Below are 21837 nucleotides of genomic sequence, written 5' to 3'. Positions count from 1 at the left end.
ACAAAAATAAGCGATTAAAAAATTTCAAATATTTTTGAACTATAGTCATATGTAAAAATAGTGCAAAACAAGCCCACTGGGACAGCAAGTAGCTAGGCTCTGTAATGACTGTATTCAGACGTGAAAGTGCCAACAAGTTAAATCAGTACAATTGGCCTCTACTCAAGAATAAGGAAGAAGGCTCTTCATAGAACTAGTCCTTGAGCTGTTTGATTCTGTTGAGCTGCTGCAATTAAAGCTCACAAATTTTCTTCTTTAAAAGTAAAGGGATACAATACATATTTGCAGGACAGAAGACTCAAAGTACCTGAGCCTGAGGTGATATCGCCTTGGGGCATTAGCTATCTTTGACATCACCAAAATGAGCAAATAATTTCCAAAGGAAAAATTATGGGAAATATAAGGAAACCTAGATTCTAATCCCAGGTTCTTCATTTTTAAACTGTCTGTCCTTGAACAGATTGATACTTGTCCTGATTTCTGTTCCATGCCTGTAGTATAAGAACAGTAAAACAATACCAAGCTCTTCTAGCTCTACAAAATTCCAAAGTTTGCAAAATTTTTCATAGGATTAGAAAGCTTCTAAGGCTAAGTATGGTGGCACATACTTTTAATCTCAATACTTGGAAGACAGACGCAGGAAGACTCCCACAAGTTTGAGGCTATCCTGATCTATATGTGATTTCTAGGCCAGCCAGGGCCATAAAACAAACTGTGTTTCAAAAAATTATCACAAACTAAAAGATAAAACTTCTATTATTTTAATGCCAATTTTAAAAACAAGCTTGAAGCTAGAGAAACAGTCCAGTCGTTACAAGCTCTTGCAGACAGCACAAGTTTGGTTCCCACCACACATGCCAGGAAGCTCACAACTGCCTGTAACACAAGCTCTGAGGGGTCAGACTTCCTCCTCTGGCTTCTGTGGAACTGCACTCCCAAGCACATAACCCATATATGTATACAGCATAATTTAAAACAATAAACATTTTTTAAAAGAGAGAGCAAGCAAGATTCCAAGTGGGATGTGTTGGCTCATGCCTATAACCTAGCACTTCTGGTAGGCTGAGGCAAGAGAGCTGCTTTAAATTAATCTCAAATGCCAGGCTAGCCAGGCTATACAGTGTGACCCTATAGCCTTAAAAGTATGTGGGGGAGAGGGGAGTGAGAGACAGATAACAGAAGAACTCACAGAATCTATTATCACTTCAATTTCTTCACTTAAAATGCAGATAAGAAAAATATTAGAAAACTAATTTGCTAGTGTCTTACTTTCTTTACAGAAAACAAATCTGACAAGGCAATCAAAGGAGTTCAGTACCTTTAAATTCACCCAGATGTAAAGAAAAACGTTTCCTCAAGTATTACAGATGCTTAAATATAAACCCTCTATTTTTCTATTTATTCTTCTCTCATATATTATATCCCAACCACAGTTTCCCCTCCCTCCTCTCCTCCTAGCCCCCACCCCTTCTCTTCCAGATGCACTGCTCCATTTCCCTCCAGAAAATGGCAAGCCTCCCAGGAATATTAACCAAACATGGCATATCAAGTTGCAATAAGACTAGGCACCTCCCTCATATTAAGGCTGTACAAGGCAACCCACAAGGAGGAAAACGGTCCCAAAAGCAAGCAAGAGTCAGGAACAGGCCCCCTCTCCCACTGTTAGGAGTCCCACAAGAAGACCAGCTACACAGCATACATGCAGAGGACCTAGGTCAGTCTCACAAAGGCTCCTTGATTGCCAGTTCAGTCTCTGTGAGGCTCTATGAGCCCTGGTTAGTTGATCCTGAGGGTTTTCTTGTGGTATCTTTGACCCTTCTGGCTCCTACATCCCTTTCTCCCCTTCTTCAGGATTCCCCAAGCTCCCCCTATTGTTTGGCTGTGGGTCTCTGTATCTGCTCCCACCAGCTGTTAGATGAAACCTCTCTAATGATAATTATGCTAGGCTCCATAAATCCTCTCTTATATGAAGATTTTAGACAGTTAACTTAAACTGGCTTAAATATTAAATGTCATAATAATTAGGGTTACTGTAATTCTCAAATAGAATCAAATAGTGACCAAGAATGTTTCAGGACAAAGCAGAGGTTATAAAAGTAAACTAGCAATTTTGGCTTTATCACTCTCTGATAATACCAGACGTGGTAATGGCCTGAGTTCAAACTCTGCAACTCACATGGTGGAAGGAGAACAGATTACTGCAAGCTGTCTTCTGACCTCCATGTACATTCCATGACACATGGATTCACGCACATGCACACACACACACAAATAAATAAACAATAAAAATTTTAAATACAGTGCATAGTAAACATGGTAGCACAGGCCTATAAGCTCAGCACCTGGAAGGCAGACATAGAAGGATTGTGAGTTCAAGACCAGCATGAACTACATAGCAAGCTCCTATCTCCAATAATGGAGGATGAGGTGTGTGAAGGAGGAAGTATATTCCATATATAACATCTGTCATGTAAGCTATTTATTTTCTGATTTTTTTTTTTCAAGATAAGAGCTTGCTATGCAATACCTGGCTAGCTGGTACTCACTATGTAGTCCAAGCTGGTCTGATTCATGATTCAGGTCAGTACTCCTGTCTCAGCATCCTAAGTTTATGCCATCACACCACATTTATATAAATTGTTTTTTAGAAAAAATATAATTGGGGCTGGAGAGGTGGCTCAGAGATTAAGAGCACTGGTTGCTTGCCAGAGGTCCTGAGTTCAATTCCCAGCAACCACATGGTGGCTCACAACCATCTGTAATGGGATCTGATGCCCTCTTCTGGTGTGTCTGAAGACAGTGACGGTGTACTCATATACATAAAGGAAAGAAAGAGAGAGAGAGAGAGACAGAGAGAGAGAGAGAGAGAGAGAGAGAGAGAGAGAGAGAGAGGAAGGAAGGAAGGAAGGAAGGAAGGAAGGAAGGAAGGAAGGAAGGAAGGAAGGAAGGAAAAGAAAAATATAATTATAGTGGTTAAGTATTGGGCTCTGAAGTCAGATTGCTACATACCTTCATTAACTGTAAGACTATGTAAACTACTTCCTTTCTCAAAACTCAGGTTTTAAATTGTGAATAATAAGGATTAAGACAAATATTTTATTTGGCACAATGCCTGGCAGACAACACCATGTTAACCAGCATCATTATAATCATCTTTGGCTTGTTGCTGAATATAATAAATATAAAAATAAGGAAGACAAAACTTGGCTCTATCTGAAGAAACAAGTTAATAAAATGAAAATCTTTATTTGGCGGGAAGGGTGGTTTTGTTGTTGTTTTGGGTTAGGATCTAATTTACTTTGTACCCTAGGCTTGCCCAGACCTTGATACGTGGCCCAGACTGCCTTCACAGTGATCCCTCAGTCTCAGCACCTGGACCACAGGTGTAAGTAAAATCTTATGTAACATAAAAATGCTTATAAAGAAAAAACTGAATAAACACTGTTACACATGAAGTCATTACAACAAAGTAACTCATGCTCATTCAAATAGGGCCTGGTAAAACTCACGTCCTTAATCACTAAACTTCCTTTGTACAGTGAGCATAAAGACAACAAGTAGAAGAAGGATATCTAAATATGCTATCTCAGAAATCATATAAAATGTAGACTTGTAAACTGCCCTGGAAGTCAACTGTCATATCCTAATACTCATAGAGAAACCAACAACCCACAGCATAATGCAGCCACATTTAATAAAGAATAAATGGCACTGCTAGACAAAATATGCAATAAAATCCAGAGCCAGGGGCCCCTCTTCATACAGGAAAATCCTTAACCAATATATCAGAGCATTCAGATACATCAATACTTAAACACGAAAATCTGGGTGATATCCCACTAAGGAAAAGTATCATCTGCATTGCCAAAACACTGTAAACAGAATCAATTTTTAGGAAGCAATACCCTGGATATGACTGCATAAAATTAAGCTTTCTAATCTTTGAAAACAGATGCCCATTTGCCAACCACCTGCACCTCTTTTTATGTAAACATGCCATTATGTCTCACCTGGGGACACTGCTGGATTCGTGTGAAATAACTGTTACCTTCTGTACGGAAACCTAAAAGATTTAAAACTGAGGTTTCAACTTGAGTGTCCTCATTTAGATACACTAGCTGCTAACTCATCCCTCTCTACAACCAACACTGCATACATTACCCAGCCTGAAGTTTTTCTTTTTTTTTTTTAAGGTTTTTTTTTTTTAATTTATTTATTACATGTAAGTACACTGTAGCTGTCTTCAAACATCTCATAAGAAGGCATCAGATCTCATTGTGGATGGTTGTGAGCCACCATGTGGTTGCTGGGATTTGAACTCATGACCTCTGGAAGAGCAGTCAGTGCTCTTAACCACTGAGCCATCTCACTAGTCCATCTGAAGTTTTTCTAAACAGGGAACCTCTTCCTTCCTTATTCCATGGATCAAGGTTACACCAGTCCAACTTCTACCTTACCGGTCCCCTTTGCCTAAGTCACATGTACCCTGCTCCACTCCACTCCACCCCACCCCACCCAACTCCCTTTCACCACAGTGACATTCACAAAGTACCTTCTCTACTCAGAACCTCATTCTGACTTCTTCAATGATTCCCAAGAACTACAATAATTTATCAAAATGTCTCCTTTACATAGTTCAAGTAAAATTTTTAATATTCCTCTTAAAGTAGCTGGTAGTGAATTTTCACTAAACATCTAATCAAAGTACAAGTTATAAAATAATCCCAAATTACCTAGCATTATTCAATTTAAGAGGCGTTTTCATACCTGTTATCTCATTTGATCTGTATAATCCATGGGAAGTCAACTACTACCCATCCCAAGTTTCGGAGAAAGTCAGTTGTCCCAAGAAACCCAAGTAAGTAACAAAGCTGGAATTTCAACCAAGCTCTTGTCATCACAAACCATTCCCCTTTCCACATACAGTCTCCTGACCAAGGAAGTAAATGGTAAACCAGATTTCTAAATTCCCCTTAAACAAATTAACTACCTATAGAGACAAGCACCTAGACAAGAATGAACTCTTACTAGTTTAATGGTATCAACATGTAAAAATAAGATAATAGCACTAGAAAACATAAATTTCTTTTGTTTTTTGTTTGTTTGTCTGTTTGTTTTTCTTTTGGGTTTTTTTGTGGGTTTGTTTTGGTGTTTTTTTTTTGGGGGGGGGTGGTTTGGTTTGGTTTGGTTTCTCAAGACACAGTTTCTCTGTATAGCCCTGGATGTCCTAGAAATCACTCTGTAACCAGCCTGGTCTAGAACTCAGAGATACCACCTACCTTTGCCTCTGGAATGCAGGAATCAAAGGCATGTGCCACCACTGCCTGTTGAAGAAACCCATTTCTTTCTTTCTTTCTTTTTTTTTTTTTTTTTTTTGGTTTTTCGAGACAGGGTTTTTCTGTGTAGTTCTGGCTGTCCTGGAACTCAGTCTGTAGACCAGGCTGGCCTCGAACTCAGAAATCTGCCTGCCTCTGCCTTCCAAGTGCTGGGATTAAAGGTATGCGCCACCACTGCCCTGCTAGAAATCCATTTCTTAAAGAGAAAACTACCATAGCATCACTTGGAACAGTGAGTCAAGAAGGATGGAAGGCAACATTTACTGAACACTTATGTTATACAAATAACACAGTTACCATAATTATTACTATAATTATCCTTACTTTGCAGATGAGCAATATAAGGTTTATTCAAGCATTAATATTCTGTTCTCCAACAATAGATAAGAGGCTTATCAAAGACTACCTTATAGAGGCTAGAGATATGGAAAGAACACTTTTTTGCCATTCTTCTAGAGGACCCAGGTTCAGTTCTCACCACTCATATTAGATGGCTCAAAACTGCCTATAACTCAATTCCGGGGGATATGATGCCCTTTTCTTGCTTCCCCAGGCATCTGCACACATGCTATACACATATAAATACTAATGGACATACACATATATGTAAAAATTTAAAATATAATAAAAACTGCCTACTAAGCAGAGTCAAGATGTTCAAAAACAGACTTACTAACTCCTAGTTTTGAGAATTTGTGTGTGTAGGGTGGGGGTGTTTTGTTTTGTGGTTGTTGTTTTGCTTTTTGAGAATTCCCAAAAAGGAGCTGCAGAGATGGATAAACAGTTAAGAGCACTGTTTGCTCGTCTAGAGGACTTGTATTCAACTCCCAGCACCCACATGTCAGCTCACAACTGGCTACAACTCCAGTTCCAGGGGATCTGACACCCACACACAGAAAGACAGACATACAGGCAAAACGCCAACTCACATAAAATAACGTATTTTTAAAAAGAATTCTTTAACAGTATTCCTACAGGTTGTGGTTCAGTGGGTAACAGTGCTTACTATACATTCATGACCTGAATTCAGATCCCAGTGCCCATGTAAAAGTGGCATGCAATACCCATCTGTAACTGAAGAGTGACAGGGTACAAAGTGGATCCTGGGGTGGTCACAAGACAACTAGCCTTGCTGAAACAAGGAGCTCCAATTCAGTGAAAAGTCATGTCTCAAAAGTCTATTAGAAACTTGAATATATCTTCAGGTGTGTCATACTATAACTGAAAGTCTAGCATGGATGTTGAATTTGGTAAATAGCCTGTCACCAATTGTCTGGGATTCCTTAATTTAGTTACTTCTCTGAATTGAGTTTCTCTTCCTTAAGGTTTTTGTATAGGTAAAATGGAAACAATGCCTACTACCTTTCCGGATTCTCATTAAAATGTAGAGATAAGACATGTGAGCCACCCAGGGCAATGTCTAGCACATGCTAGCTATAATCTTCTCTTGCCCTCTGTGAATTTTCCTAGCCAAAATACACAGCTGAAAATTTTAAAGCACAAATACAATATTCTAGATACAAAATAGATTGTTGAGTATTATAGAAAATAAATATTTAGGTGATTTAAACTTTTAATTTTCATCAGATATTCTGGCTTGGTGTAGCAGGTGCTTAATCACAGATAATCAAAATCAACCTGCCTTGAATCACTAAGCCAAACCTCTTCCCTCTTCGGAAGATCCTCTAGGTACCTAGTAACCACCTGCCAGCCCCAAACTAAAGAAAATTGGCTCTACTTTGGGCTAATTACCCAACCAGCCTGAACAATCTGGAATAAAGGGAATTGTCAGCTAGGATGTTAGTGAAATTATCCACAACAGGAGACCAGAGAATCCAAATACCACCAGGCAGTTATTTCCATGAGAATAAAATCACAATTTATGAGCCCTGCAAATTATACCATTATTAAAACAAACAGCCCATTGAGACTACAGCTATCAGATAAATGGCTTTATTGTCCCCATTGTTTCATCCACTGCCACAAAGAGGTGCAAACTGAATGAGCAGTTACCAGAAGCAGTAATTTCTAGGAAATTACAATGCAGACCTCCATCTTAAAGCTCCTTTGTGCTGGAGTGTACATGCTCCAGGGGGAAAGGTGAAATGAAGAAGCAACTGCTCTTCACCTGCCACCAAACTCAAAAATCCTACAGCCTGACAGGAAGAATTCGGTTCCCCGGCTTTGTTTTCCCTCTCAGCAGGTCTTTTAAGGGCTTGCCGAGGAGGAAGAATCTGAACTGAGCAAATCACACTATTCACGAGGAAACCTTTACAGTCCTCCAACCAAAATAAACACAGAAGAGACAAGAAATCGGCCCCTGGTTTCCTTGGCTCACAACTACACAAAGTACCTCAAGCTAGAGCACTAAGAAAGTACAAAAGTATGGCAGAGGCCCTTGCCATTATTAATAAAGAAAAACAAAATCCCCTTATGCTGTTAGAATCACATACGTCAAGCTGTATCTCCAGACTTAAATAAACAACCTGAGACATACTACTGAATAACTATTCTGTGCACACGGACATCATGGAAGGGACAAGACAAAGGTAACAACTCACTGACTGCACAGATACCAATTTTAGAAATGGAAGGAATGCAACTAGCATTGCTACATGGCAACCACTGCACACAGGGGTCCTACTTTTGACCACCCTGAGGTAGAACAGATACATCCTTACTGAAAGGTAACAATTTAAGACTCAGAAAAACAAAGTCACTTACCCAAAATCACAGAGCTTCTAAAACTAAGATCTGAGTTAAATAAACATTCTCTGATTTTTAAATTAAAAACACTCTTCGAATCAGGTTTTCTTTGTGTGTAGCCCTGCTGTCCTGGAACTTAACTCTGTAGACCAGGCTGGTCTCAAATTCACAGAAATCAGCCTGCCTCTGCTTCCCGAGAGCTGGGACTAAAGGTGTGAACCACCACTGACTGGCCAAGAGTATTCGTTCCTTTTGTATTGAACTACTGAATTTATTATAAAGTTCACTTTCTAAAACAAATGTATAAAGTGAATGATGATAATAACCTCAGGCTTATAGATTTTATTATTTACTCAGGCAGAATGGAAACTAAACATAAACAGAACTCTTGGAACTACGAGCTCATTGCTTATGCAACTTTATCATAATGCCAGATTTATATCTAGGTATAAAGACTCAAAAATCTGCTTGGAGTTCTTTGCTTATTTATGAAGAAGATCTGTTCATAATTAATAGCCTGTGGAACACTGAGCATGGAGAGGGCACCAGAAAGCCTCACAGGGCCTCAAGCTACCTAAATTTAAACTTTCCTGCTTCAAAAACACTAAAGCAAGTTCACAAGACAACATGAGCTCTAAGCGGAGCACCAAAGCCCTCAGCGTCCTCTGGACCACCAAATGAAAACATGAAATGGTAATGATGGCTCCAGGGGCTTGACAGTCTCCTAGACGTTGAGCACCATGCCAATCCTCAGTATACACTCTCCTTAGTATCTCTCAATTGTGTCTGAGCAAGTGGTAGCATCCTCATTTTACAAATAAACTAAGACTGAGAGATAAAGTAACTGTCTGAATGCTCACTGGCATAACCTCAAGACCACTGTTAAAACTGTGGCATCAGAAACCGCATCAGCAGCTGCTTGAGTGGGAGGCAGAACAGAGGGGAATGATTTTAAAGAGATGCCAGCAAAGTTTTAGGAGATGGTAAACATGCTCACCGTCACAACCGTAGTAGTGGTGTGCCACGGGCATAACCAGATGGCAGAACTTAGCAAACCACATAAATTTATGTCATTTCTTATATATTAGTTTTATCTCAGTGAAGCTATTTAAAGGAAAACACACTCACACACATACACCATGTATAGAAACACAACCACACCACATTTGCTTTTTTACTAACCACTGATCATCACCTTATAGCATCAACCTTTAAATGTTGTCTGATTACACATATGCCAAGCCAATGAACTATTTCCTTAACCAATATAGTTTCTAGTTTATATTAATAATACATCATTGAAAGTTTTAAATACTTATGAATAACAAGTATTTTTCTAAACAATAAGTTTTAGAATACATTTTCATATAAATGTAATGTTAATTATAAAATGTGATTTGGTAAAGGAATAAAAAGCAAAGACTTTTATATCACACAAACCTGGAAATGAATTCCACATTTGATTCCTACTAGTGGATTTAGTCAAATTTCTAAATTTGTGTCCAGTTCTGCATTTACAAAATCAAAGTAAGCAAAACACATGCCTATAATCCCAATACTCAGACAGTGACAGCAGATTTCTATGAGTTTAAGGCCAGTCTAGTATACAAAGTGAATTCCAGGTCAGCCCTTCTTTAAAAAAAAAAAAAAAAAGAAAAAAAAAAAGTGTGAGTGGTAATAAGCAGGTTACTGGTCTTATACAGTTCTGGCTGGGCATGTAACCAGACACTACTAGCATTTATTTCTTACAAGTCTGGAAGCTCAGAAGTCCAAAATCAAGGTGCCAGGAAATGCAGAGTCTGGTGAGGATTTGCTTTCTGTCTTCCAAAAGGCACTCTTCTCATTGCCCCCTCACACAGAAGAGAACAGAGACAGAGGCATGCTCCTTAGTATGTCTGCTTTTAAGGACACTAACACATCATGAGCATTCTACCATCAAGATCTAATTACATCCCAAAGGCCTCATTTCCAAAAACCATCACACTGGAGATTAGAGCTTCAGTATGAGAATTTGGAGGAAACACCAACAGTTAGTTAACAGAACTATCATGTACAAGAAATCATGTCATGGACCAAACACTGAAGTAAACACTTTATTTCATTTAATCCTCACAACAGCTACATAATGTAAATGCCACTATATCCTCATCTAATAAATGGAGAAAATCATAAAAATATGAAGAGTTTTTGCTATGTAACAGTACAAGAAACTGACTCAAAAGATCTAAGGCACCCATGCGACAGAGTTGCAAGCTGAACTAGCTGCTTTTTTCATAAAACTCCATTTTCACTCGAACAAACAACTGGCAGACAAACCGTAATTATTCAGACTTAGATGTTTGACAGACACTTTTTCAAAAATGAACAATGTGAGACTGTCACTCAAGGAAAACAATTGTCAGTATTTGTTGCCCATGATAAAATCTGAGCCTTCAAGAGAAAATTGGAAAAGATTTGTCTGAGGGGATCAGTAGCAAGATTAATAAACGTCACTTTTTTTTTACATTATATAGTAGAAAACATCGACCTTTTTAGAAGTATCTGAATGACTCAGTGCTGAGTTGTGTAAGCCCCTCTAAAATTCATGTTGAAGCTTTGTATCCCAATAAAATAGTAACTAGATTGGAAATTGGAGCCTCTGAGATAGTCACGTTTAGATTATTTATAATGGGATTTAGATGAGATTGATGATGAAATTAGCACACTTATTTTTTTTCCTTTTTTGTTTTGTTTTGGTTGTTGTTTTTGTTTTTGTTTTTCGAGAAAGGGTTTCTTTATGTAGCCTTGGCTGTCCTGGAACTCACTCTGTAGACCGGGCTGGCTTCAAACTCACAAAGATCCACCTGCCTCTGCCTCCCAAGTACTGGGATTAAAGGCCCAAACCACTACTACCCAGTTGAAATCAGCACCCTTGGGGTGGGGAAAAAAAAAGAAAGAAAGAAAGAAACTAGCACCTTTATTAAGAAGAAATACCAGAGAGAAGGCCATGGGGTCACATGCCTATAATCTCAGCATTTCAGAGGCAGAGCTAGGATGATTAGCAAGTTTGAAGGGAAACTAGGCTACATGAGACCCTGTCTCAAAAAATAAAAAAGGGGCCTACAAGATGGTTCAGTGGATAAACATGCTTAGTACCAAGCCTGACAACCTGAGTTCAACTCTGGGAACATACACAGTAGGAGAAAACTACCTCTCAGGAATCATCCTCTAACCTTCACAGTGAATTTACACACATACATACATTTAAGAAAGGCATGATACAGGCAGATAAAGGATCTCTATGAGTTCCAGGCCAGACAGGCCGAATACATATTCAAAACCTGTCTAAAAAAAAAAAAAAAACACAGACAAAAGAAAGAGATAGACACCAGAAAACTTGACTATGTTCTCAGGAAAGCAAGCAAGCACAGTCACCATTACCACCCACATATGTGACTACACACAAAAAAAGTAGCCACTTACAAGAAGAAAACCCTTATCAAAAAACTAACATAGCTGGCACCTTGATCTAGATTTTTCTAGCCTCTAGAACTATGAGATACTGTTCTATATTTAAGCTATCTGGTTCTTGATATGTTGTTATGGATCAATATTTTTTTTTAATAACCAAAGTATGATTCTAACAAAATTATGAGTGGTCTTCAGAACTGGTCAAAGTTCAAGGGAGACAATTAAATTTTAATGTAACAATTAAAATTTTCAAAAAAACAGGCCTTAAGAAACTACAGTTGGCAGATGGGCAGTGGTGGCACACATCTTTAATCTCAGCACTCAGAAGACAGAAGCAGGTGGATCTCTGAGTTCGAAGCCAGCCTGTCTACAAAGTTCAAGGACAGCTAGGGCTATACAGAGAATTCTGTCTTGAAAAAACAAAAAGAAGAAAGAAGCTACAGTTGTCAAGCTGTTCTATAGTATCAAGAATATTCACAACTATCTAAAAAATAGATTAAAAGGAATCCTGGGGCTATTTGCTTACTTGCTTGGCTGATTTTGACATAGGGTCTTCTGTATAGCTCAACTCAACTTCTCAAATGCTGGTGTTACAGCATTCTTTCCTTTCCTAACCCAAAAACCTATGTTGGACTTTCTTTGTATATGCCATACAAAACCATCAGTGGCAATAGACTGAATTCAGAAGCACATAAGAATCCAGACAAATATTTAAAAGATAAGAAAAAATGTTTTTGCTTATTTTTTCTAAAGGAGGTTCCAACTTGCTATGGAACCACGGACAAACTAGAACTCTTTCTGCCTATTTCCTAAATCCTGAAATTACAAGTGTGCACATGATATCCAGAGGAACTTCTTTTCAATTTATGTTTTCTACATAAATATACAGCCACTGCTACAGTTTATATATTTGTGCCCTTCAAAATTCCTGTTGAAACTTAATCCCCACTATATACAGTAGTATTAAGAGTTAAGGACTTTGGGGAAGTGATGGAGTCCTGAGGACTCTACTCCTGTGGAACAGAACTTAAATCATGATAAAAGGAGTCTCCTACACCTAATTCTTTTGGCCCTTCAACCCAAAGAGGACACAGCTTTGGTCCCTTCCACAGAACACAACAACAAAGAATCATCTTGGGAACAAAGAAAGTTTCTTTTCCAAATCTGCTGGCATCATGATCCTACTAGACTTCCTAGCCTCAAGAATTCTGAGAAATTTCTATTATTTATAAACAACAGTAAAAGGCAAACTATAATACCAATACTACTATGCCTACTGTCTACCTACAAGAAGTCAGTAACACTGGTCCAGAGTATGATAGAGCTTATTTATTTTAACACTTTCTTGGGTAATTCTAATTAACAACCAAGACATTATCTAAGTAGGTTCAGACTATTGATTTAACAGTGGAAAGCCAGGATTCTTTACATACAATAACTTTAAAAGAATTAGGGTAGTTTTGTTTTTCAGCATTGCTGAAGATGAAACACAAGGCTTCACACTTGCTACTCAGATTCTGCCACTGGATGTCCTCAGATGCAGACCGCAGACCAGAAGCTCTGGAACAATGCAGCCAAGTTATGTTTTGATTCATTTGCAACAGGGTTTCACTTTGTAGCTCTCAGTGGTCTGGACCTCACAGAGATCTGCCTGCCTCTGCCTCCAGAAGGCTAGTTTAAAGGCATACACTATCACACCCCTTGTAGACTAAGTTTCCAGTACTAGCTATTCTCTTACTAGCTATGTAACCAAATGTAAACTACCTAATCCCTATAGGCCTAAAATGTTTGAGTCTTTTAAGACATGGGCACAATTCTCTATCCAGTAGTAATGTGAAGATTAAGCTATATATGGAAGACAAAAAACATCCAGTTATTACCTATAACTGATATTCAACTACCAAACTGTTTTGTCTACCTTTAGCTCCTACTTAAAGTGAAAACAGTGCCATATAAGCAATGTATGCACTACAAACTGAGGAATAATTTAATGTTTGCAGAAGTATAAATAGCACATTTACATATTTTATTTGCAAATATAAACTATATTCCAAGGTCAAGAGGTCATCACCCTCACAAAAGTTACAATAAATGAGGGTAAAGACAAGAAGAACTAAATTGGGGGCTAGAAAGATGGCTCAGAGGTTAAGAGAACTCGTTGCTCTTGCAGAAGACTCTAACTCAGTTCTAAGCACCCAATGGTAGTTCATAAACATAACACTATAATATAATCTATAATAATATAATCTATAACACTAGTCCCTGGGGATCCAACACCTTATTCTGACCTCTGTAGGCATGTGCAGGCAAACACTCATTACATATAAAATATTTTTAATTAAAAATAAATTTTAAAAAGGCCAGACATGGTGAGGCACACCTCTAATCCCAACACTTGAGAAGCAGAGTCAAGTGGACTCTGTGAGTTATAAGTCAACTTGTTCTACATAGTGAATTCCAGTACAGCCAGATAGAGGAAAAACCCTATCTCAATAATAAAACAACAAATAAATAAGTGAATTTTAAATCATTAAATTTTCTTAAAGTCAGTCAATCACTATAACAGAGACATGCACTAGATGTTCTCTGGAAACAGAACAGGGACACTTTGTTATTATGACAAACTTAACTGTTCTCAAAGATTTATTTTATTTTATTTTATTTTTTATGAGTACACTGTGACTGTCTTCAGACACATCAGAAGAGGGCATTGGATACCATTACAGATGGTTGTGAGCCACCATGTAGTTGCTAGGAATTGAACTCAGGACATCTGGAAGAGCTGTCAGTACTCTTAACCGCTAAGCCATCCCTCCAGATCCTCAAAGATTTCTTCAGGAATATTATTGAATGAAAAAGGATGAACAAAAGAGAAATGTCATAAGCAAAGTTATGAAATATTAACATAGCTTAGCAACTACAAGGCCCTTGATAACCAGTGCTATGAGTGATGAGAGATAAACCAGGAGTATACACTATACTGCTGGATAGGTATAGATCATAGACACTATGAATGTTGTGTGAACGAGCCAAGGGAGAGACATAAATGGGAAAGTGACAAGAATATATCGCATAGATCTGTGTCTTGAGTAACCCTATGGAAGGGTTACTCCTTTAAGTTAGGACAAAAAAAAAAAAAAAATCAAGCATTTTAACTTTTTTAGGTAATAAGCATACAGAGCCAGAGGTCAGAAGCAGACAGCAATTTCAGTTGTTTTGGAGATATAAACTGAGAACACTGGAATGGCTTATAATGGAGGTGGCAGAGAGAGAGAGAGCCAGAGATATGTCTGAAGCTCAAGAAAGGGCTCTGAGCTGGAGAAAGGAATTTGACAGCCATTAACATATGGGCAAGACTACTCACGGGATCAAGGAAGTCAGTCCAATGAGTAAGGAAGGAAACCCTAAAAGAAATCAATGCTCATACACAGAAGATAAAAAGAAATAAATGAAAAGAAAAATACCAACACTTCTTAAAAGGCAGAAATAACAAAAATTTTTGTCATCTATGTCAGCTATTTTCAGAATTCCTAAGAGGCATGATAGCACATACCTACAAAACCAGAACTTTGGAGGCTAAAGCAGAAGGAACACTGCAAACGTGAAGCCAGATCACTCATCTATGTGGTAAGTTCCAAACTAGTTCCATCAACCTGATGACCTGAGTTCCATCCCTGACACCCAAAAAATGGAAGAGAGAAAAAGATTCCCTCAAGCTGACTCTGACTGTCACCATGCATCATGACACAAACACATTCAGCAGCCATACATGCAAACACATTAACTAATTAAATTAAATTTTAAAAAACCTCACTGGGCATGGTAACCAGTAACTTAAAATCCAGTACTTCAGGGAACAAAGGCATTCAGATCTCTGTGAGTTCAAGGCAAACCTAGTTCTACACAGAGTTCCAGGACAGCCAGGGCTACTTAAAGAGGCTCTGTCTCAAAAAACAAACAAGTAAGAAAAAAATGCTGCTCCTGCTAAACAGCAAACCAAGAAGAGCAAAATATAAATAAAAAAATAAATAAGTATAAATAAAAATAAAGAAACATGAACAGTAGAAGCTCAGGCTGGATAAACAGTTCAACAGAGTGCCTGCCTTGTCTATGTGAAACACCCTGTTCAATTATCAGCAGCAACAAAAAATAAGTAAAGTTCTGAGCTGGATGTGGTGGTACATGTCTGAAATCCCAACAGTTAAAAGGTGGAAAATACTGAGTAACAAAAAGTTTCGAGAAGGAGCTCACAAGTAAAATAAAAATATCAGTAATAATAATAGCTACTATATTAATATCTATTATGTGTATCCACATTACAGGTACCTTGTCCTTATTTAATTCATGTATCAACCCAACAATGAGTATTAATTCCCTCTTCAATATGTACAAATAGTCCTTCTTACTCTATTACTCTCTGTAATTGTTACAGAAAAAAAAAAGGGGGGGGTAGCTATATTTGTCAGAATAATGGCAAACAAACAACATATATGTCCCACTTCAGTAAATCCTTAATTTTTTTCTTAGCTATCAGGAACATTTAACGTAGCATCAGATCCCCATAAGTTCACTAGGTAGGAATCCTGTAGCCCTTTCTCCATCCCACTATAGCTAAAAATCTTTACATTTCAAGGGAAAAACTAGGGAATAGCTTTCATGTTTGCCCCCATTCTATTAGAAGAATCTTTAAGACAGACAATAAACCAAGTCTAACAAGCTTTTAATGATGTATAAGTACCTTGGATTCAATTTGGAAGATAACATTTATAAATCCTTTACAACTTAAAAATATTTTCAGCCGGGTGGTGGTGATGCATCCCTTTAATCTCAGCACTTGGGAGGCAGGGGCAGGTGAATTTCTGAGTTCAAAGCCAGCCTAGTCTACATAGCTAGTTTCAGGAAAACTAGAACTACACAGAGAAACCCTGTCTCAGAAAAATAGATAGATAGATAGATAGATAGATAGATAGATAGATAGATAGATATAATATTTTCCATTATTGTTATCACTTGGGCCTAAGTTGATATATAAATTAATTAATCTATCAATAATGAATATAGATTACAAATTTCTTAGACAAACATTTCTTCACATTCAGGTTGCTAAGTTTCTAGTATGTGCAACTAAGAATTTCCTATTTATGGTACTCTCTGTATTTCAGATGAGAGATGGTTCCACATAATCAGGTAAAGGCCAGTGAACCAGGCAGACTGCCTATGTGCAAAACGGAAGATGTACAAAAACATAACTAGAGACATAGAGTGAGCCAAGAGTGTGGTACATGACTATGATCAGCTAAGGTAAAAGAGGATTTCGAGTTTGAGATCAGCCAGAACTACAAAGCAAGTTCATGTCAGTCTAAAATACAGAGAGATGTTGTCTCAAATAATATAATAATAATAATGATAATAATAGTTTGCCAAATCATGCAAGAAGCTTCAAGCTAATATAGCAAAGAATTAGAATCTAGGGCATCTACAATTCCTACCAATGACTCCCAAAGAGAGCTTTTCAGAGCTAACAACACGACTTCCACAACCACCACTCCTCATTTTATTTTCAACTATGATTGATCTATATTTGAGTAATCTGATCATCCATAAAGACAAATGTGCTTCCTTTCTATCTAGACTACCCAGATTCTTTAGTATCTGCATACACGCACAACAGAAAATGTTATGGGCACTGGGCTCAGAGCTTGAGTATACTTAACCTGAGGGAAGCTCTAATCTAGGGGGAGGAAGGAACAGGGAATTAAGTGGTAAGGGAGTAATACACACTCATTTTCCCTCTTTACTTTTTGTAATTTCCTATTTATAGAATATATTTATTATTATAACAATAAAACAGATAATGCTTTCTATAGTTTAAAAATAAGGCAGAAAAGGAAAAATAGGAAAGGAAAGGTTGTTTCACATAAAATTCAGGAAAGTTATTACTTCTAAGGGAGAAGAAAGATTTAATCAGGCAGGAGACAGGGCCACCCAAGAGGCTTTAAAACACTAACCCCTGATTGGGGTGGACTTCTGTAGTATAGGGCTTTGCCTGGCATGTTCAAGGTCCTAGATTTGATCTGGATGGAGATAGGAAACAAGGGTGCTGAAGACAAAGACCTCTGATCCTATAACATGAATTCAGGAGGCTAAGGCAGGAGGAGCATTCTTGGGCTACAAAACAGGACATTATCTTTAAGTAACAAAAGTACTAGAAATCTCCTTTTTATCAAGTGAGTTAGTGAGTACACAAGTCTTCAACTTGTTATTCTTTAAATTGTGAATCTGTGCTAAATATACCTTTATACATCTGAACCCTTTCATAATTTAAAAAGGAGATATGGTCAGGGTTTGGGAACCAGAATTTCTAGGAAATAATCCAGACATTCTTAACATCTAACATTATATTTAAGGCTGTATCCCTTAAACAAAGCATTTTATTTACTCTCAACAGCATAGGTTTTGTTTGCTCAGTCATGAAGTTAGCAGCTAACTTCTTTTTGACATTTAATGAACTGTTTAACGCTCCTAAACTATAAACATACAAACTGTAGATTAATTGTAGTTTCCTAATAATGTAGCATAATAACTTCTTTATAAACAAAAGAATGTCATAATACTAAGAACACAGTGGAAGGGTACCATAGCCATTCACCACTCTAGCTTCTGCCTATCTCTCCATGATAATAAAAACCAATATTATTTTAATGTACACTATATAACACATTGTGCCAAACACTTTCTTAAATTATTCTCCTTAATCCATCAGACAACTTTAACAAGGTTAATTTTATTGTCCTCACTTTATAGATAAGTGCATTGTGCCCAAGGTCACACATCTAGCAGCAGTGAGTAAGCTTCAGACTCCACTCTTTACCTACAACATTCATTTTGCCTCACTTCTAAACTTAAAGCAGTTGGTCCCTCTCATGACACTGAAAGCTCCCTGACAACTGCTTGTTCATCTCCATCTCCCCTAGCACCAAGCAGGCATTAAATAAATAGTGTACATACATTTTATATATACAATGTATTTAAAACATGAACCTGTTTGTCTCCTTTGATGGCCTTTGTAAAATATGAATGTTTTGTTTTGTTTTGGCATTTTAACCACAGTTAAACACACAAATCTAGACTTTCAACGTATTCACCATGTTATGCAATCATTACCACTAAGTATAAAAAGGGTTTTATGACTTTACTGAAACCACTCCACTTTCAAATGTTGGAATCGGGATTTGAAGTCAAAACCCTTGATTCCTAAATTCTTGTGCTCTTCATTTTACCCAGGGTACCAATCCCTCCACCTGTTCTCCACTTTTTACCAGTGTCTGCTTGATCACTGCCCAGGTAAACCATGACTATTGGAAAAATAAATCCACCCAAACAGTTCTCCCATGTGATCTTTTCTTACTTTGAGGTTTCAAAAACCAGGGCTTTAACATGACCAGCCCATCTCCAGAGCATACCTGAAAATCCACAAAAGCAAGGTCTAGACCCCAGTGTTATCAGGGAAATGCCCTCATCGGCTAGATTACACTCTTAATGAATTAAGAGGTAACTACTCAAGCTTGAGCTTATTTGGGTTTTTTGTGGTTTGGTTTGGTTTGGTTTGGTTTGGTTTGGTTTGGTTTGGTTAAAATATAGAAAGCATCCTTAAAAAAAAAAAAAAAAAGTAACATTTTCAAGTCCAACGATAAGTCCACCCTCTAAATGGGCATTTTTATGTGTTCAACTATGAAAACCAAGGAAAATGCTTTGTTTTCTAGCTGAACACTAAAACTTTAACAGAAAAAAATTTAATTCCCATTGATATCAATTTTATTTTCTTTCCATTTCTCCTCTTTTTTTCCCCCTAGACTATGCTCTAATCAACAGCCACTTCAAGTTTAACATATCATAGTTAATGCAATTAAACCTGAAAACTGTTTCCCTAAAGATGTTCCCTCTCTTTACACTCCTCTGGGCCTTCCATGCCCAAGAATAAACTCATCTCTAAGCTTTAAATCAAATTTCTAATGAGTAGATGGAGTTATTCTCTTATGCAATGTGTCTACATCCACAGCATCCCCCTAACAATAAAATATGATTGTACATTATACTTCATTTATTCACACCTGACAGAATTCTGATCACTTGAATTTCTTTAGAAGAAAATTCAATCTATAGAAACAGCCCAATTATTTTAAATCTTATCATGTAATGTCAAGAGAATCAAATGAAAAACTCCATCAGTACCAAACCATCTCACCAAAGAATGAATATTTATTACATTTCCATATTTCCTATCTTCTCTCTGTTTACATAAAGTGGTGGTGCCAAGACTCATCTCAGGATTATTAGCCTGCAATACAATGATGGCCCTAATTGCCTTGCAAACCAGGACACCAATAAATGGAGTCTTCAAGCAATCAATTTTATTGGGGGGAGAGGTGGGGCTTGCTAACCTCTTTCTGCATACATGCACCTTGCCTGCCTAGAAAATAAATTCAGTCTTCCTATTTTTCAGTCTCATTAATCAGTCCTCGAGCAAGAATGCACCCTTAACAACCTCAAGTTCATCAAAGTCCATTTAAATTCCAAATTCCAGGACTAGCTTCAGTGGAGGGAGGGGGAGGAAGGAGAAAGCAGAGACAGTTTCACCTTCTCCCACCTTTCCTTTGAGAGTAGATCTCCCCCTCCACCCCTCAACTTTCCCTTTTTGACATAGGAACCCCAAGACTCCCACTCGCCTTTAATTCTACCTTAAATGGTTCTCTCATAACTTTACCCTTGGGACTGCCATTTCAACAATTCCAACGTAAAACAAAAAGGTCAAATTGACAATGTAAGATATCCTCTAGGAGAATCTTTAATGTACCGTCTCCGTCCCCTGTGAAGACCCTTCTATGGCCTTGTTATTATCGTCTCTCACCAAAGCAGCTGATGTAAATGTTCTAACCCTTAAACCTCTGGGGTATCTTGGAGGACATCTTAATCCTTCCTTTCCTAAATAAACCAACCCACTCTATCCTCTCTGCCACCTCACCACAGGTAAACAGCTCATCACAGACATTTCTTCTGCAAAACAGAGAAACATTTTCATTATACCATCCCCTAACCTTGCTTGACACCTGCCAGAATTCTTTCAGTCGAGTCCAGCTGAGTAGTCTTACATAGCCTCTACCTCCAACTTCCGCTCAGGGGAGCCACCTTGCTCCCTCCAGAGACTCTAAACTCATCCTAAATCCTTTCCCACTGAGCCCTCATGCCCAATTTCAATCCCTGTCTTTCCTATTTGAGGCCCAACTTGCAATTCACTCCCTCCTGTCAGCTTACTTCATCCATCTCCTGTAGTTGGAAGTCTCATCACTCCCAACCTATATTCAAACCTCCAGCAGCAACCTACCTCAAGAAAACCCCAAACAAATTCCACCTCTTCTGTTCTTTCCAAGCCCAAGCTATTTCCGTAAGTATTCACAAATTCCACCATCCCCAGAAGACAACAGCCCATTTCAAGCTCGGGTCTCAACCCATGCCAAACCCCTCACCCCCAGCTCCTACCATCTCCATCGTCCTTCCCCAGGTCCACCCCAAGTCCCATCTTCCAAAATTAGCACTCCCCAGAGTCCCATCCAACCCTTACATCCCACTGGCATTGAAATCATCTCCTTATCCCCCACCTCGCTCTGACCCCAAGCTGTCAACTGCTTCAGGCCAACCCCAAATCATCACCTTCATTCAGTCCCCTCCCCCATTAAAAGACATCCCACTCCAATCTCACCTTCCACCTCGCCCCGAGACAATTCCAAATTCCACCTCGATACCCCACACACCCCATGCTCCTATCCCAGGTCTGGTTATCCCTCCATGTAAGTCCTCCCCCCTCACCACTCCGCTACCCTCCCCTGACCTGCTGGTGTCCCACCCTCACCCCACCCCCCAGCCCGCGTACGGACAAGTCTCCCCCACCAGCCCGCCGTTCCATCGCCACCTCGGTCCCCTCCCCCAAGCCGGCGCGGGGGCCCTACAGCCCCCACCCTCGTTCTCCCTGGCGCCACCAGCCCAGGCTCCACGGGAGCGGGCCGGGGGGCGGGGGGGGGGGGGGCAGGTCTCCTCACCGGCGAGCTGCTGCAGACGAAAACCGCGGCGGCGGCAGCTGAAGCGGCGATGCCCTTGTCTTCTCTGGAGGCTACAGAGGCGACGCTCTCGTTCCCTCGTCCGTGTCCAGTAGGGTGGTGGATGGCGCGCAGGGACGGGAGCCTCCTCCTCCTTCTCCTCAGCTACTCAGATCTGAATCCTCTGCAGTAGCCGCGGAGAAACCCGACAGTGGGGGAAGGGGACGCTCGGCTGCAGGCAAGAGAGGAGGAGG

General features: G+C 38.9%; 1 protein-coding gene across 2 annotated transcripts in view; it reads right to left on the bottom strand.

The window, feature by feature from the left end:
* Fam168a (family with sequence similarity 168 member A) overlaps positions 1 to 21797 on the bottom strand; it is a 142123-nt gene extending 120326 nt beyond the window's left edge. The window contains exon 1 of one of the 2 annotated variants that reach the window (XM_034499029.2): positions 21587 to 21797. The gene's annotated coding sequence lies outside the window, so the exon portion shown is untranslated. The remainder of the gene's footprint in view (positions 1 to 21586) is intronic. The other variant, XM_034499022.2, reaches the window with a different exon arrangement.
* Positions 21798 to 21837: the final 40 nt, after the last annotated feature.

Source organism: Arvicanthis niloticus, chromosome 1 (genome assembly GCF_011762505.2).
Source record: "Arvicanthis niloticus isolate mArvNil1 chromosome 1, mArvNil1.pat.X, whole genome shotgun sequence".
NCBI classification, from domain to species: domain Eukaryota; kingdom Metazoa; phylum Chordata; class Mammalia; order Rodentia; family Muridae; genus Arvicanthis; species Arvicanthis niloticus.
The sequence above is the reverse complement of the archived record's forward strand: the minus strand, read 5'-3'. Positions and strand labels throughout refer to the sequence as shown.